At 47.2% G+C, this 17,220-nt stretch overlaps 1 long non-coding RNA gene across 1 annotated transcript; it reads right to left on the reverse strand.

Moving 5' to 3' along the window:
• Positions 1–13,150: 13,150 nt before the first annotated feature.
• On the reverse strand, positions 13,151–16,691 carry LOC144100521 (uncharacterized). The gene is made up of 3 exons (XR_013307701.1): positions 16,479–16,691; positions 14,282–14,372; positions 13,151–13,231 (listed from the first exon to the last, which is right to left on the reverse strand). It is a non-coding gene; the product is annotated as an uncharacterized LOC144100521 (long non-coding RNA).
• Between the last annotated feature and the right edge of the window lie 529 nt (positions 16,692–17,220).

Below are 17,220 nucleotides of genomic sequence, written 5' to 3' on the forward strand. Positions count from 1 at the left end.
GACTTGACAGCGTCGCTTGAACACCACTATGATAACAGGGTTGGCGTAGTAGCCACAGCAACCGCCCGAGATATGAGCGATGCGCGCTCACTCAAGCGCAGTTAGGATGAGGAGGAGGAAAAAACGTTTTTTGAGGCCAGAACTAAGGCCCAGGGAAGAACAGCGCTTGCTCCGCCAAGGCCTGCTGATAACCTGCCGAGTGCGAGTGAAGGCAAAGCACTTCAGAAAGGAGGGGGAGGGAAAGAGAAATAGGCAGGATCGTCAAGAAGCTCGTCAATTTTTTATATCTTGCTTCATGGAGGACTCTAAAGCTCCAATTCCATCGGCCCTTTTCAGCGCGCGTGCTGTGCGCTTGGGCGCCCACGCGCCTGCCGGAGGAAGTCGGCACATGCGCAATGTGTCGGTCGCCGCCAAGCGCATTCACAGACGCTCGGATCCGACAGTGCCAGATATTCTGCGCACGCTCTACTCGCGGCAGCCCTTTTTTTGCGCGTACGGGCGCGGCGCTGGGCGTGCAGGCGCGTGGGACGCAGAAGTGTCTATGGAGTGGGACCTCAAGTGCTGCAAACGCGGAAACCTAAACCGCGGGCACTTTCTCTTTGAGCCAGTGAATGCTTGCATATCGTGGATCTAATGCTCCCAATGAGGTAGCACCGCAAAATGGTGGACACCGTGACATAAACATTTTTATTTACTTCCCATTGTGAACAGACTCTATGCCTTTTCATTTTCTGCAGGAAACCAAGGCGACGGTGACTTCATCGGCCTGTCTCCTACATATCGAAAGAAGTCTTTTTATCGCCCTGAGGCATCTTTTCATTTATATTCCTTCTAAAACCCGAAGTATGCCCAGTCCGGGAGGGGACCTCAATCCAGGTATTGTACGGTGTCTGCCGTCAGTCTGGCCCTGCCAACCAGGTTGCGCTGGACATCCAGGTGCGAGCTCGACAGCGCCGCTTACCATTGGGCGTGGAAGGGGTTGGGTGACACGGAGAACTGCCGGATTGAGTTGGAACGCCCGGAAGTTATGCACGAATTTATCAGCTCATTGTTCATTGTAATGTGAAAGTATTATATGCCTGATCGTCAACGAAACCCGGCGTCGGCGTTGACCAGCAGCATTGGCCGCAGAAATCCTGGCTCATGTCAGAGCTGTATCAGAGAAAAATAAAAATCTTCCGAAGGTGCGGGAATTGAACCGAAGACTTCCAGACTGCAAAGCGAGCATGCAACCCACCAACCAAACCGGTTTGCTGCTTGGCGAACAAAGGTTAACCTAGAATACGCGTTGCCGTACACGACGCCCTATGCGATTATGCTAAAAGACGTCTTCTGAATCCGTCTTCTCGGCATAGTCAAGAAGCTTAAATGTAGTCTTTAGAATACTTCTTCTAAACTCCGTAAAAGAACTTCTGGAAATGCGCAACAGGAAGACCTTTTGTCTACGATTGCAGGTAGTTTTAGAATATGCTTGCAAAATGATTTGTTCCCCCATTTCGTTCCCGCGAATTTTGTTCTTGTTCAGCAAAAGAGCTAGAGCACAGTGGGCCCCCGTCAAGCATTCGCTGTGCACTGCACAACCAGCCTCCTGCACGCTGCAAGCGTGACGATGGCGGCAACTGCTACTGTTTCGCGTAAATGAAGAGGAAAAATGTGAAAACGCTTTTTATTATGAGGAATAAAAGATCTTATCCAAAACAAATGGCAGTAGCAGCAGCTCAGCTGATTACTAAATGGGGTAGCGGAGAAAAAGAGCGTCCTGTGCCCGGTCCTGTGCCAGTTGCGGCCACCTTATACCCGCCAACGTCTTAGTCTCATCAGCCCACCTAACTTTCTGCCGCCCTCTGCTACGCTCAGCTTCTTTAGAATCCACTCCGTTACCCTTATCTTGCCTTCACATTACATGCCCTGACCAAGCCCATTTCTCCCCCTTGATTTCGACTAGGATGTCATTAACTTGTGTTTGTTTTCTCACCCACTCCGCCCGCTTCCTGTCTCTTAACTTTACACCTACCATTTTTCTTCCGATAGCTCGCTGACGTTTCCTTGAGTTGAACCCCGTTCGTCAACCTCCGCTGATTATTGACGTCACATTTAGCACCTGCTTCTCCTTGTTCATTTTGTGCAGCGCGCAGCCAAACAGCGGGAAAGCGCGGAAGAGACGCAGAACAAGCGCTGTCAACGTCAATTTTGACTGAAACAAATGAGTGGAAATGATATCGGGTTCGCATAAGCACAATTAACGTTACTTGGACGTCGTTCGCCATCGAATCATTTCTCAGGCATGGATTATTTCCTTCCTGAAAGCAAAACGAAAAAACGAACCCGGTCTGCACAGTTAAAGAAATAAATAATTCGAAGTTCAATGGCTTCCACGTTACTCCAGGACTAAGGAACGAAACGTTACCAAGCCTCGAACCACGAAACGTTCCATTGAATCGTCGCGTGTTTGTGCAAGCGTGAAAGACATTGCTGAATAGTTCTTGCGCATGCTAGAACAGCTCATAGGTGGCAGTAGCCTAGGGTCTTCGGGAGCAAAACATGGCCCCGTCTTCGTCCGCTTCTTTTCTTCCAGCTGGGCAGCGCAAACGGCCTACTTTCCTGTTTACACGGCTTTCGAAGCCTGCGTCATCATCCGCTTTTCTTAACTGGTCTATGCAGATACGTGTCCCTGGTGTTGTGGTATTTCTACATTTACAAGCCTTACACAGACATGCACATCTAAATCCAGCCACTTAGAGCCGCCCAACGCGGCGCTGGAGCAGTGGGAGGTGACGCTGGCCAGCGGCACCCTGGAAGGCAGAGAGGCTCTAGTCGCCATCCCCAAAGCGATGGAGGAAGCTACTGGAATCCTGGACAGAGGACTCCACCCACAATCTGCTTCGGTCGTCATTAAAATATTTATTCTCTCTCTCTTAACCGGACAACGTGATTAAGCTCTTTCGCCATTTGTAGACCTTTACACACCGCCTCGCTGAGCCGCCGCTTTTCTTCGTAATAGGCGGTGTGCTCACCGTTCTGCGCTGTTTGGCACGCCATAGTGTCCGAATGCTCTGTGTGCAATGGTGACACGTTGGGCCGCTTTGGGTGTCCCTTAGCATGTATAGCTACATAAAGATGCCATTGGCGAGATAGCAGAGCCTTTCAACCGGCTCGCTTGAGCAGTCACGGCGGCAGCACTGCTGGCTCCAAGAACAGGGCGCTCTGCATGGGCTCCGCAAATTGTCGCCCCTTCCCTATATGCACCTTATATTGCGTTACCTGTAAAGTGCAGAGTCATTATAGGCTGCACAATGACTATGCGTCATGACTATGAATACGAGCCATGTTTTCATTGGTCATAGTACTTCACGTTTCATCATGGCTATACACCTCCGCTTACATGTGTTCATAGGCCACAGCGGACGGCTTTTTGTGCTAATGGGGCATATAATGCTGTCGCATTTAAAAACGCCGTAGCTGCATTTGCTTCGCAGGCAGGAGTGGCGAGTTTCGATCTCTAGTTGCGTCAGGTACCCACCGGTGATGCAATGGGTGCAAGCTTTACCGTAGCCTGGCGCTAGACTTCTTTGCTTTGAAATTTTTGGGAAATGGGTCTTTGAGGTAACCTTGAGTACATGCATATTTAACATGCAATGAGCGATGAAATACGAGTCGTAGCATTAAGTGATCGTAGCCTGGCAATTAAGCCTAGCCGCAAACATTTAGCACCGCGAGCACAATGTTTCGGGCGGTACCCATTCTTGGTCGCTTTATGTACTACAGGAAAAACTCTCCGGTCCACTTCAGATAAAGGCCGCTGTATCACTGCACACAGTGCGGGCAGGGCACTTTTTTCTTTTTCGCGCCCTAGGTAGGTAGGAAAAACTTTATTGAAAATGCCGGCAACCGACGGTTTGACGCGTCGTGACGTTGGCCAAGCGTCGACCCGGGGTTATGCCCTCCTCTGCACTACCCCCGTTCGGCCCGTTTGTGGTGGGTCGTGAGGCTTGTGCTTTTCGAGCGCACCCCGGGCCTGCTGGACGGCCCATAGTTGAATGTCCTTGTCTGCAGACTGCACTGCACTTTGAAGTTCGGGCGGGTATATCCTGGAGGTAGCCTCGGTCGGCAACCTGGCACAGTCCCACATGATGTGCCATTGGTCCGCCGGACCAGCTGCACAAACATTGCACACATCGCTCGGATAGAGTTCTGGGTGAAGTACGTGTAGCACTGCCGGGGCGAGGAGTGACCCGGTCTGTATCTGTCTTAGGATGACGGCCTCCTCCCGACTGAGTGCCGGGTGGGGAGGCGGCATTGTCCGTCGAGCTAGGCGGTAACACATGGTAACTTCGCCATAACTGGTTACGTGGTCCTTGGTTCGCGCCCTCTCAAATATATGTCTCAGCACACAGTACTCGTGCTTTGTACAAGATATCCGCGCTGTCCTTACTGCTCTAATAATGGGAAAAGGCATAGGATATAAAATCAAGGGCTGTAGTCTCACTACACCGGTGTCCAGCCGTCGACACTGTAATCCTAGCCTGGTGCTCGACTTCCTTTACTTTTAGCTGAATGTAATGCCATATCAGCTCTGTTACCTTGACCTGCAAGGTATACGCCAGAAATGAAGATGAAGCGATGGCTTCCTCCAGCTTTTTCGCAAGCACACGTATCTTCCAGAACATTTGCGAACCCAGGTAGTGATTTCTTTTATTGTTCAGGTAATGATGTCGTCACATAAAAGAAGGCAACGGCGTGAGCGTCAAAGTATGGTGACATTTTCAGCTGGTCCCGCCGGCTCTCGGTGATCTTACCATTTTTCTGTGCTGCTGCTTTGCGTCTCGCCTGCTGCATCCGTCTTTTTTTTTCATACGGGATCTGCATCTGCAAAAATGAGTAGGTCTGCTGTCATACACCTGGTTTAAGTAAAGAAGGCATGCGCTGAACCTCAGCGGCGCATCAACCGTAGGGGTGCCAGAGTGGTTTGAGAATGCCATACTTATGCTGGAGGCGCGACGTTCGATTCCCAGTGTCGCCGGTTATTCAGATTTCAAATGAATTCAAGCCTTCCCCATGCATTGTGGTCTGCTTATATTCGGGCGAAATTCTTGGAAAATGGTTGTTCGGCCCCACCTGGTGTAGAGAAGAAAATGCTCCGCGCCGAAACGCTTTTGGCCACAGCTTCCCTAGCATCATTAAAATTATTCATCACTCATACTCATACTCCAGTCAGAGCATAGCGCTGAAAAACTAGCCAGGTAGCAACATTAAATCAGAAAGCCAGAAAATGTGGACAATATACCGTAAAAGCAAGTTTTCTGAAAATCACATTAAACCAGCACATGTGATCATCTTGTTCCTTCCTGGAATGTTGGTAATTCCATGTTCTATCTGCGAAAAATTAAAAACCCGAAGGGCGAAACCATGTCAAAAGCCATTTCTAGACGATTTTGAAAAAGAGGATTGCGTTCAGCTGTTAAAACAACTAATAATGTAAAATATAATTTGCTATGAAACGACGAGCTTATTTGTATTTATTCTCAGGGAGCTTTCTCTCCCTTAGGCCAGGAATAAAATTGTGCCGGAAGTCAAACTGCTTCCATACACGCATAACTCTGCATGGCGCAGTAGGCAGTATTCCGCTCTGAAGCCCGGTGAGATCGGTGAGTGACTGGTACGCTGAAAGCGTCCACAAAGCGGCCACGTGTAAATGTCAGCCGCTCTGCGAGCGTTCAGAGTCGAACTCGCCATATGGACATGAGCCCGTCACGTATAGTGGACAACGTAACACGTGAGTCAAAATACAGTCTCAAGACAGATTTCGCCTACAGGGCAAGCCAGTTGTGTCATCGAGATGAGCGTCGTTCAAGGGACGAGACGCGGTGTGTTTAGCGTGTTCCTGTACCTGTTTTCTTGCGCCGTTGTATTCCGTTCACTAAGTTCTGCTTTTAATCTCAATGACAATCCAGATAAGTTCATAAATAACGAAACAGTCCTTACATATTCTACGCTGACGGTAACCGCTTAAGCTGCAAAGGCTCTTCATCAGGGACACGTTTAATGGTGCAATGGTCAGCTCCTCGCCCCTATACAATCGTGGAATCACGGTGGAATGGACACTAAACGTGGAGGTACGCCGCGTAATTCTGAACCAAGAACTACACCAATACGTATTCGCAGAGTGGCTCTTTTGTCGAGTTCTATTTAAAAAAAAACATTTCTTCGGACTGCTTCAAATGCATACTTTTTGCTTGAGTGCATAGACTATATTAGCGACTTATAGCTGCAAAAAAAAAAAGAGAACTCATTCAGCTAAAGCGGCCCGCGGTTCATTCATTACGCGCCATTTTATACTCTCACTTCCCCGGATGTTAACAGAGCATAACTCCGGATTTTGATGAGGAAAACGCTGCCGTGCCTGCTAACAGATCCTTCGCCACCGTTCATTACGCATCCTGATCAATCACGTGCCCACAATTCCAGAAGCTACCTCCGCTAAGTGTGTGTTTGTTCAAGGTAGGAAAGAGAGTTTCTGTCTCAAACAGAAACGGGAAATATCTGCGCACCACGTCCGAATTCTGATCTGATTTGGTTTGTTTTATTTGGGGTTTGACGCCACAAAGCGATTCAGGCTTTAAGGGGCACCGTAGTGAACGGCTCCGGAAATTTCGTCCTCTTGGGTACTTAAAACGTTCATAGACATCGCACAGTACACGGGCCTCGAGAATTTCTCCTCCATCGAAATTCGACCACCGCGCCAGGGATCGAACCCGCGTCGTTCGGGTCTCAAGTTTTTTTTAAAATAACAAAAGCATTTCTGAATACGTTTAACGCATTGAAGCTCTTTGTGGAGAGGTTAGTTTGTGTATCACTGAGTCGAATGCAAATTTACCAAGTCTATAGGCTGGTGTGCATGCTCAGGTGGATGACACGTGTTGCTGTAGGTAGTCATCAATCGCGCATTTCTTTTCCAGTCAGTGAACTCGAAATCGGCGTCGGCACACAGCTATGCGCCGTTTTAGCATCGTTCGCAGTGCAGTGTGCCATGTTAAACAGCGCACTATAATCTGCTAGGAAGAGCAAGTGATCAGTCGCCAAGCATGTGGAGCGGTGAGCGTTAACACTTTCACCCATTCCTGCTAGGGTGGCAGAGCCACCCGGCCTGTTCTCCAGTAGCGAGGTGATGATCGGGTTTGACGTTGACGGTGACAGACAGCAGAGCTTCGAAACGTGGGATGAGCGTCAGAAACGTGAGTATTAACGCCCTAGCCTTAAAGGCCCCGTTCATCAGAAAATCCGGTGTCGACGTTGTCGGCGTCGGCGTTGTGAGCGAAAAATCCCGAGCGCAGCTCTGGCAGGTGACGCCCAGAGCAACATAAGATGCAGGTGGGTCACCTTGCTCATGTGACATTGCCGCTTCACCACAACCTGCCCACCGGATAGTGAGCGAAGTGCCCACCGCAGTAGGTGGTAGAATAAAGGAATAATTGGTCGCTCGGGAAGGTCAACCTGTGCCGCACAAGGTCCACCACTGGGAGCACCTGCCACCGCAGGGCAGTGGCGAATCGCTTAAACAAATTCACCACTGCACCAGGAGGGGCGTGAGGACTTCCAGGTATCTTTGAAAGTAAAGCAGAGAATGACCTTGTGCATATATGGAGTTAAGCCATCATTACGCTAGCACGAAATACTCTTTGGGAGCTTCATTGCCCCTCCAATTTTTTTCAGTGCCATGATGGGCTAACGAAACAACGTTGGGTAAAGAAAGCATATGACGCTACCCCTCAAGAAAGTGGAAAAACGCACTCATCAAACGGGCCCAGGCAGACAGTGCACACTTCCATGTGTAGCTCATAGAAGCACTTTCTTGACCCCAGAGTCGCGTCGACAGTGGTTCATGTTGAAAGTGTTTTGAATGTGCCAGTCATAGCAAATCGCATTAATAAAGTTTAGGCGACCAGAGCTTCGGAAAAATGAAAAGTATTGATGGTAAAGCAGGCTGTAAATACATTTGTGCAGGGCGTTTTCAGAAAAAAATATCAAAGGTTTGTTGTTCTCTTTGGGCCTATCTGCGTGCGACACTGTTGTGTTGCAAATCTTTTTGTCCATTTGTCACACAGATTCAGTCTATTCGCAAGGGAATAATACCTTCACTGTGCGACCCCCCGTGCCAGAAAAACAGTTAAAAACAGCGTGAATTTCCAACTGCATTTTCTCGCCTGTAGCGAGTGCGCATCCCAGCTAGATAATCGGAAATGATTCACGATTGCTACCATCTATTTGTTCAATCTCGGCGCCTTTCTTATCTACCGCTAGTGGTACAAAGCTTTCATCGCTAAATTTCTGGTCCCCCATAGGGTTGTAACTTTACTCAAACTAGTGCAGACACCTATGTTTGGTGGCATGTTTTCTTCTTTTCAACGATGCGGAAGAGACCACTACGCATGAATCGCCGTGTGATATTCGCCTACGACCGCTATAAATTTTACAACCGAATTTTTCTGTAATGCTGTTTCGGTTCCGGTTTCAACAAGAGGACGAAGGCTGTTACGTCAGAGAGTGTTTTTGTATCACGTGACACATGAAAAACTGCGATATAATCGCTGCTTCATCGTTTTAAATCGCTAAAGTGTTGAACCCAGCCTTCCTCAAGAGTCGGAATGAGGACGTATGTAGAAGCAGTGATTTTATTTGCAGTTTTTTTATGCCAAGCGTGGCCTATAACCAGCCTTTGACGTCAAAGCCATCATTCGGCTATTGAAAGCGACACAGCCCGAGAAAAGAATTCGATTATAAATCATTTAGCGGGTGCAGGAGAACACCACGTGGTAATCCATGTATTATAATGTCTCAAACCTCATTACAAAGAAGAAAATACGCAACCCAAAAGTTAGGTGTCTTTACTCTTAATTCTACCGCTTTAAATACTGTACTATATATATCCTCTCCTATTACCGCGTACGTGGCATAATCAAACCGCAGGAAAATTAACGTTTTAAATTACCAGCAGCACGAAAGAAATGAGCGCCATGGCCGCAGTGCAAAACGCGGAGAACATCTCAATAATTCACATCTGATTATTTGCATTTTTAAGTCTTTACGGTGCTGAGTTTTGCGACACCAGACAGTTATGGTGCATGTTCGAATAACGAAAAAGATGGGCACAGGCGATGACATACGTTTTTTTCGAACGCTTTTTGGCTGCAGAAGTTCTTCACATACGACGACAAAGCAGCCACCTTTGTCCAACGCAGCAACCTTGAGGCCATTAGAAACCATGAACTCAAACAATGAACTGAGGTTCAAAGACCTATGCTCCCACCGATCAGTCCTCGAGGCAAGGCCTATGCGCATTGTCGTTTCACGTTCTCGTCTTTCCCGCCGTTCAAATCTGCGATATACTATTACATGACTACTGGACCAACAGAGGCAAGCCCAGGCGTGAATACAAGCCCAGGCGTGAATACAGAACTTCTACATTTAAATCAGCAGCGTGGCTTTTTGGGCTTGCCAGTGCGTAGTCAATAAACACTGTACCACAGCAGAGGACGAGGATACAGATAGGGAGCAAACACTGCCTCAGTGTTCGACTTAAGAGCATGAATTGCGGGAGCTTGAAGTGTTTACACCGGTGTGCTCAGCAAACGTGGAGAAGACCAAACCCAAACTTCCGCGGATGTTTTCTTTCCGGAATCATCTCCTTTAAAACACAAGCAGTGCCATCTACCTCATTGATTTCGCACTACAGTTGCTAATTGCAGCCACCTTCGCTATATCCAATATATTTCCTCGTTATATCAGTTAATAAATCTTTAAACGTGTGCACCAAAACACGAGGAATCATTTGACACCATCCGGAACACGCCGCAGCAAACGATTCGGCCGTAATGGCTGCCTGAAGGTCCTCGTAATGCACAGTGGGGGGGGGGGGGTAGGCTGTCGTTGCGAACCCCACACATAATTTGGGCTTCAACTGAATTAGTGATTTTATCCTCAGGAACATGCCAAGTAATTTGACACCACTTCTAACATTCTGCGTCAAACGGGTGGTTCCCTAATTTTATAGAAATGGTGGTCCTGTTAAAGGGTGTCCCACGCTGAAGGCCGCTGCCTATAGCACTTATAATAAAATGGATCGAAAGTATCGGTATCAATTGATGCGCTACGCGCTCACTAATGTTGTAGTGTGGTCACGTGGTTATTGTTTTGGTCAATTTGACCTTCATTGCAGACGGACGCGTCGTAGAGAAACGTAAGTGCTAACGCTCTTAAAACACGAGCGCTGATTTCCGGAAGGTTTTGTTCATCTCAAGAAGCACATTTACATGGCTAACGAGCGGTCGGTTAGGCCGAGAAAATTTTTTCCGATTTGCTCTGATTTGCGCGACACTCTGTATAATGGCATTGCATTGGCCTCGTTCATTAGTCTAGTGCTCAATAGCAGTCACTGACCTGTCCGCCGTAGTGTGATGAAGGCAGCGACAACTATGGCAGCATGTTAGGGGCTATGATGGTCACGCGACGCAACTATTTCACACCATCACGTGGAATCCGACAGTGCGAAACAGTCGGGGCTGCTTGGTGGCTCTGAAGGAGGGGTTTTTAGGAAACGGTCATCAGCCAAATTGATTAACAAAGAACTCAGACGCATCACACCGAACAACGAGAGCGATCGTGCAGCAAGCAGTGAGCTGCGTAATTTTTCTATTTACACAAGCCCACTCTGTGAACACACTGTGAACAAGATCCCGCACTGTGCTTATGACACTCATATCGCTGAATTTCGCTGAAATAAAGGCACCTTTTTCTCTTTTGTGCGATTCAATTAAAAACCGCGAAACGACTCGAATCAGTTTTTTGAAGCGCTTTAAGTTATAATGTTAGACAGAGAGCAAACATGAGGAGTGGTTTTGGAGGATTACAAAAACGGCATCCAGCCAACTATCCTATTGACCGCAGTGGTGGGCTAGTGGTTGAGCATCCGCCTCGCATGCGGGAGGTGCGGCGTTCGATCCGCAGTGCCGCCGGGTACCTATCGGTGATTCAATGGGTAAAAGCTTTCCCCTGGTCTGGTGCTGGGCTTAACCAGGGTGAAGTGCAAGGGAAATGAGTATTTTGCGCACTTAGGGCAAACAAAAATACCAGGTGCCATGGCGCTTTTTCGCCGCCGATTCTCTTGTGCCATAAAAATTCACTATCATCATCATCGATTCTATTCGAGAATATCTGTGCTTGCGTCATTTGACGCAATATTATGGCGCATTTTACCAAGTAGCCAGGCATTACGTATTCCATATGAGCCTTGCGTTTTACACTTCTCCACATGCACACACGCACGTACGCACGCACGCATCGAAAACAATTTCTCCGTGATATTCGCTATTGTATTTAAGCAACGTGGGAGTATATTTTACGAACTCGTTTCAAAGTCAAAGAGTTTATTCAGGCAACACGTGGTGCAGTTGCCTAGAGCGCAGACCAAAAGGCAAATGGATGCCTGACAAAGAGTCTGCACCTTTCTTGCTCCCAGTCGAGAGCACAAGACATTCAGCGCATAAAATAAAGACTAAACGAGATGGAAATACAGGGTGGTCGGTTAACATTGAAACTGGCGTTATTTCATATTGAATATTTATGTACAGTAGTTGGGCAAATACTGCGAGAAAAAGAGAATAAAAATAAAAACAGTGGCCATGCCGGCAGTGACAACAGATACATAGTGATGCTATTTTTGAAAGCTTTCAATGATTGACTTTTCTGAATAATGCTTACAGCAGGATGGTGATCATTTATGAAACTGGAAATTGTGTAGCTAAGTTTCTGGTTGCCGTAGTTCCTACGCATTTTTTTCTTATAACATATGTGCCGGGTGTTGTAGGTGTGTGTTTTCGTTAGATACTGATGACAACAAGCGGTAGGATCAGACTGAATTTGTACGTAAGTAGCTAACGCTACCTTTTTGTTTATAACGTTCCACGGTGTAAACAGTTGGTGTTTTCGTAACAATGGGGCCGTGTGGCTAAGGTATGGTGCATTATCTATTAGTCGCAAAAATTTCTTTTGTAATAAGTATATGTTTTCTAAGCTTGTTCTAGGTGCTGTGAAGTGCATGGTCAAAGTCAAGTGTATTCTTTTGTCAGTAGACTTTGTGAAGCCGGACGTGATGCAAACGGTGTCAAAGGTTATTTCATGCATGACGCGCATCTTGTGTTGCTCGCATACTGTTTGCTGGTCAACGAAGGAATGGTCCCTTTAGAGAAGTGCCAGTGGAGTCCAGCGGATCCTGAAAAACATTTCGCCACGGCCTCGAATCGAGCAGCAATGGGCCCGAATGATTTAGGAGGTACTCGATAGTTAAGCAAGAAGGTTTGGCACGATGCGACAGAGTTCAACGTGCAGGGAGCAGCAGCGCCAATTATACTTACAGCCCATTATCCTGCGGCATGCGTAGCACCGTGCAGGACACTGCAGTTCAGGTCGAACAAGCCATGTACGACGTCAACAGGCGGCAGCTCCCTGCGAAGACAGTGCGTACGAATATGGCCGCGTGTGCCATAAAAAATATTACTTTCAAGCCTTGAAACAAAAACTTAAAGCGTGCAGCCACTCTGAGAAATTTACTCTCTATATAAGCCCTATCGTGTCAGACAACTAGAGCAGAAGTGCTTCTGAGTGCCGCCCACTCGATCCGCACCAAATACGCCAATCGATGAAGTAAAACGGTTATTAACAATGGGTTTGTGTATAGCTTGTATCTCTCTCCCAACAGCTACAGCATGACAACGATAGGCCTAGCGCATCTTTGTGCTCCATTTTTCTCGGTGTTGCATGAGACCTCATGAAAAGGGATGAATAGTCATGTTAATACAGCCGCCCGCTAAGCTTTTCAGTTCCTGCAAACAAGCAGCCATGCTTCGTGAAAGCAACTACTGGTGCTGTTTACAACAAAGGTGATGTCCCTGATAGCTACTGCCAGGATGTATTGTTTAATGCTGCTGTAATGGCACAGAACTGCCCTTGTTGAGCACGCTTGATGGTGAGCGTTCCAAAGAATGTAAAACGTATGGCAACCCATCCATCATAACAGCGCTCCTACAGAGAAATGGTGCATTCCGGACTCCCATGTCGTTCGGAGGCACAAACTTATGCTTCGTGGCTGAGGACTTACTTGGACACTTTTGACGGTCAAGAGGTCTCCGCGGGTAGAAGGCCTGTTGGTTTCATTCCGGACGCTGGCTGAAACTAGTGCCTGGAATAAAAGCAGTTACGGATGCAACACTTCTCAGCACTACCATAAAATACCAAGCATACGCCCATGCTCGAATAGCGCCCACTCCTCTTATTCTTGAAAATTCGATTTCTGTAAAAAAAAAACGTGAAAAACTAATGCGATTATGTCCTGTATCTGGGAGTTGTTCGAAAACATGGCAACAGTATCTCAAGCGCCCATCATTCGGTATATATGCAACGCTATTAGGTAATTAGGGAAGCTATGAACGCGGGAATTAGACCATTCACACGAGGCACCGAAGATGAAGGTCATGCAGTTTCCGAGGCATAGCAGCAAAGAAATTTGACCGAGGGATGCGAAACGACTCGCATCAGTTTCTTGAAGCGTTGAACTTGTGTTAAGCGGACATCAAATATGGGAATGGCTATGGGAAACTGCGAAAAGAGCATCCAGCCAACGATCCTATTTCACGATATATATATCTGTTTTTTTCGGTAAATTGGCCACGTATTATACCGCATTTCACCAACTAGCCAGCCATTGCTTATTACATGTGAGCCTTGCGTTTTACACTGATCCACACAAACAAACACGCACGCACATCAAAACTAATTTTTCTATGGTATTGGCTATTGCATTTAAGCAATGTGGGAGTACATTTTTCGATTTTGTTAATATTCTTTTGGTCGGTATAGTCTCTATGCAGGCGGGCATGAAGTTAATGGCGTCAAAGATAATTTTATGCATGACGCTCATCTTATGCTGCTCGCATACTGTTCGCTGGTCAACGAGGGAGTGACCCTGCAGAGTACAGCCAATGGAGTCCAGCGGATCCTGAAACCCATTCCGCCGCGTCGTCGAATCCAGCAGCAGTGGGCATGAATGGTGCAGCTTGAAGTCGCACAACAGTGTTCAGCACGCACAGCACATTATGGTAGTTAGTTAGGCCAAAAAGTGCTCATTACAAGAAGGTTCTAGTTAAAAAGGTGCTCGATAGTTAAGCAAGAAGATTTGGCCCTGTGCGACAGAGTTCAAAGTGCAGGCAGCAGTACCGCCCATCATACTCACTGCCCGTTATCCTGCAGCATGGGTAGCACCGTTCAGGACGCTGAAGTTCAGGACGAACAAGCCGACTACGATGACAACTGGCGACAGCTTCCTGCGAAGACAACGCGTACGAATATGGCCGCGTGTATCGCAAAACAAAAAAAATACGGAGGCTCTTAAGACTACGTACGTGGATTGGTTGCGATGGCATGTTTTTCTAAATTTTTATTTCCTGTTTATTGGTTGCTGTATTATTTGTTTACTAATTTTTCTCTTCCTTTATAGTGACACGCCTACTCAGTAGCATACAGTCGTAAGACAACGCATATATACTAGGTTTACATATACGTTCGCAAAGGAGCAACGCGGTTTTGTGGCCCATGGATTGCGTGCTCGACTCCGCAGTTTGAAAGTCCTGGTTTAAGGTCGCCCCGCCTTTTAAAGAAATTATTTTTACACCACGGTGATGCCATGCAAGATTTTTCGTTACAACATTTGCGGTCAACAGCACCCTGTTTCGTTCCCGATAAGCTGTATAATGCTTTCCCAATAATACAGGCGCCGAAAACTTTCCCGAAGGCCGAGCTAGAACTCTGCATTGCATGCCACTGAACATATTTTTGGATCCCTAGCTCTCAGTTTTTCCTCTCCATCGAACACTGAGCAGGAACTGTTTTGTCCGTTCTGGGAAGATAGGTGCACTACAATTGTAAAGAGGAAGGCACTCGGCAGCTGCAGCGGCAGAGCCGACACGTGCCGGGAGTCGGCTCTACCCTGCCTTCGCAACCGACATTCTCCTCCAAAATAAAGCCAGTTTAATATTGGCAGAGGGGCGGGCTATCCGGTGAATTTTAATTTAACTTTTAGTTTTGTTCTTTTTTATACTGACACGAACTATATACTTCTTTAAATTGCTAATTTAGCACGTACGAAGCACGTACGGAGACCGACACCAGCTTTACGGATCCTGCTCCATTTCCTCCGACATTGCAAATGACGACTGCATAAACAACGTTAGCATAATTGTCTCGCCGTCTACCGATGGCCAACCGCCAAGAGAAATGAGGCCTGATCAGGATAATCAGGCCTTCAGAGCGGGAGCACTCAGGAGGTGACCCCGTTCCTACTTAGAGTCACTGGATGCTGCTCAGAGCGAGTACTCCTGCTAAGCCTTTGTGCTCTTGTACAGAGCAGCTCCTGTGCTGCAGAGCGGACATTGGACGTCGTGAAAAAAATATTAAGGGTACACTTAAGCTCCGCTGTAAGGGCATGGCATGATAGCGTAACGCGTTTAATGCCCATGTATCCAGAATTGTTCATTGTCTGCCTTGCATTCATAGATCGCCAGTTGCCCTCATACTACAACTGGCGCATTGGTATTGGGGTTAAAAGATGCGCCACTGCCCCGCGATGGCAGGTAGCTGTTCCCAAGAAAACCCAGACTTGGACAGCAATCCCGATCCGGCATATGAGCGCAGGGAGGCAACCCTTCAAGCACAGCCACCGGTGGAGCTGGTGAGACTCAGGTTGCTCTTCACCAGCAATGCCTCTCGACCAATCAATCATTCAGTTAACTGGCGCCTGGTACGGTGGGCAGTTTGATAACAATCAATCAGTGACATTCAATATACCCGCACAACTCCCGCCGGCAGGCTTGCATTTTTTTTTGTTGCTATTGACGGTCTTGCCACCTTCAAAGGCGTTCGCCATTCGTTGTCCATGGCAGTCTTAAGTGCTCGATGCGAGAGATGAAAATTCTTTAAGAGAATGATGTTGTTACACATCTGAAGAATGGACCGTTAGCTTCAATATTTTCATAACACTACCTTACACTTTCCTAATATTGAAAACTTTTTGTCCAAGAATGCAGGACATGACAGAGTGTTTACAAACAATGCAATCGTAATCCTTTTGAAAGAGGCATTTGCATCCTACCGCATAGGCAATAAAATTCTCATATACAGCAGAGTCTGCACTGACGGCTCTGATATCAACATGTAAACCTCGGCACAACTTCTCGCGTAAGCAAAACAACAAGCAAGAAACGTGACAAAAAAAAAACAAAACAAACGAACCAACACCAGAAACAGAGAGACAAAAAATCTTCGTTTCTGAAAGTGAGTTTTCGACAACTAGACACAAAGGAGACACAAGGGAATGTATTGCTTAGCTAAAAATGGGAGAACGGCCCATGTATGCAGGAGTTCCAGACGCTTACCATGGGCTATTTTCCTTGGTGCGATCTGCGTTGCCGGAGCATGGCAATGCAGAGATATTCTTCGCACCGGGCTGCTTCAGAAAACGCCTCCTTGCAGCGCTGTTTCTACCGCCGGTCGCACCAACACGAGACCCGAATCCGAAAGATGCAGCGGCGTGACACACGATGCCGAATGCCTCTTCCGCTTGTCTCCATGACAACGAAGAAACTGCGTCCTCTTCCGCGGCATATGTAACAAGAGAAATATGGTCAAGAATAAATCCAAACGTTTCCTGATGCGCAGTTGCTATTCACGCAAGCGCAAAGGAAAAAAAACGCGAAGACGTCACTACTGATTTCGCCTTAACCACCTTCGGTTTCGTGGTTGGTGCAAGCGAATTCATCCCGCCATTAGATTTCAACTAGGACGCCACCTTTCTTTGACGACTCAGTGAACGACAAAAGTCCGCTACGTGCGCATAGAAAAATAGACCCGTTAGCGAACACAGCTTCGTAATACGGCGAAGTGGCAATGAGCGGAGAGTATACCCACAAGCTATAGGAACAAGACATCGATTAGTTAACACCAACTTTGAACTCTGTATGGCAGCGATTCTTTTTTTTCTTTTCCTCTTTTTTGCATCAATCCCGTTTACACAGGAAGCTTGGAACACCAGGTAGTTATAACACCAGAATGCCTGATATAACGCTTAGGTCTCTACCGACGAACAGATGTGCTACCCTTGTGCTTTGTGCCCCCAGA

The sequence above is a fragment of the Amblyomma americanum genome, chromosome 8 (assembly GCF_052857255.1).
Source record: "Amblyomma americanum isolate KBUSLIRL-KWMA chromosome 8, ASM5285725v1, whole genome shotgun sequence".
Taxonomy (NCBI): Eukaryota; Metazoa; Arthropoda; class Arachnida; order Ixodida; family Ixodidae; genus Amblyomma; species Amblyomma americanum.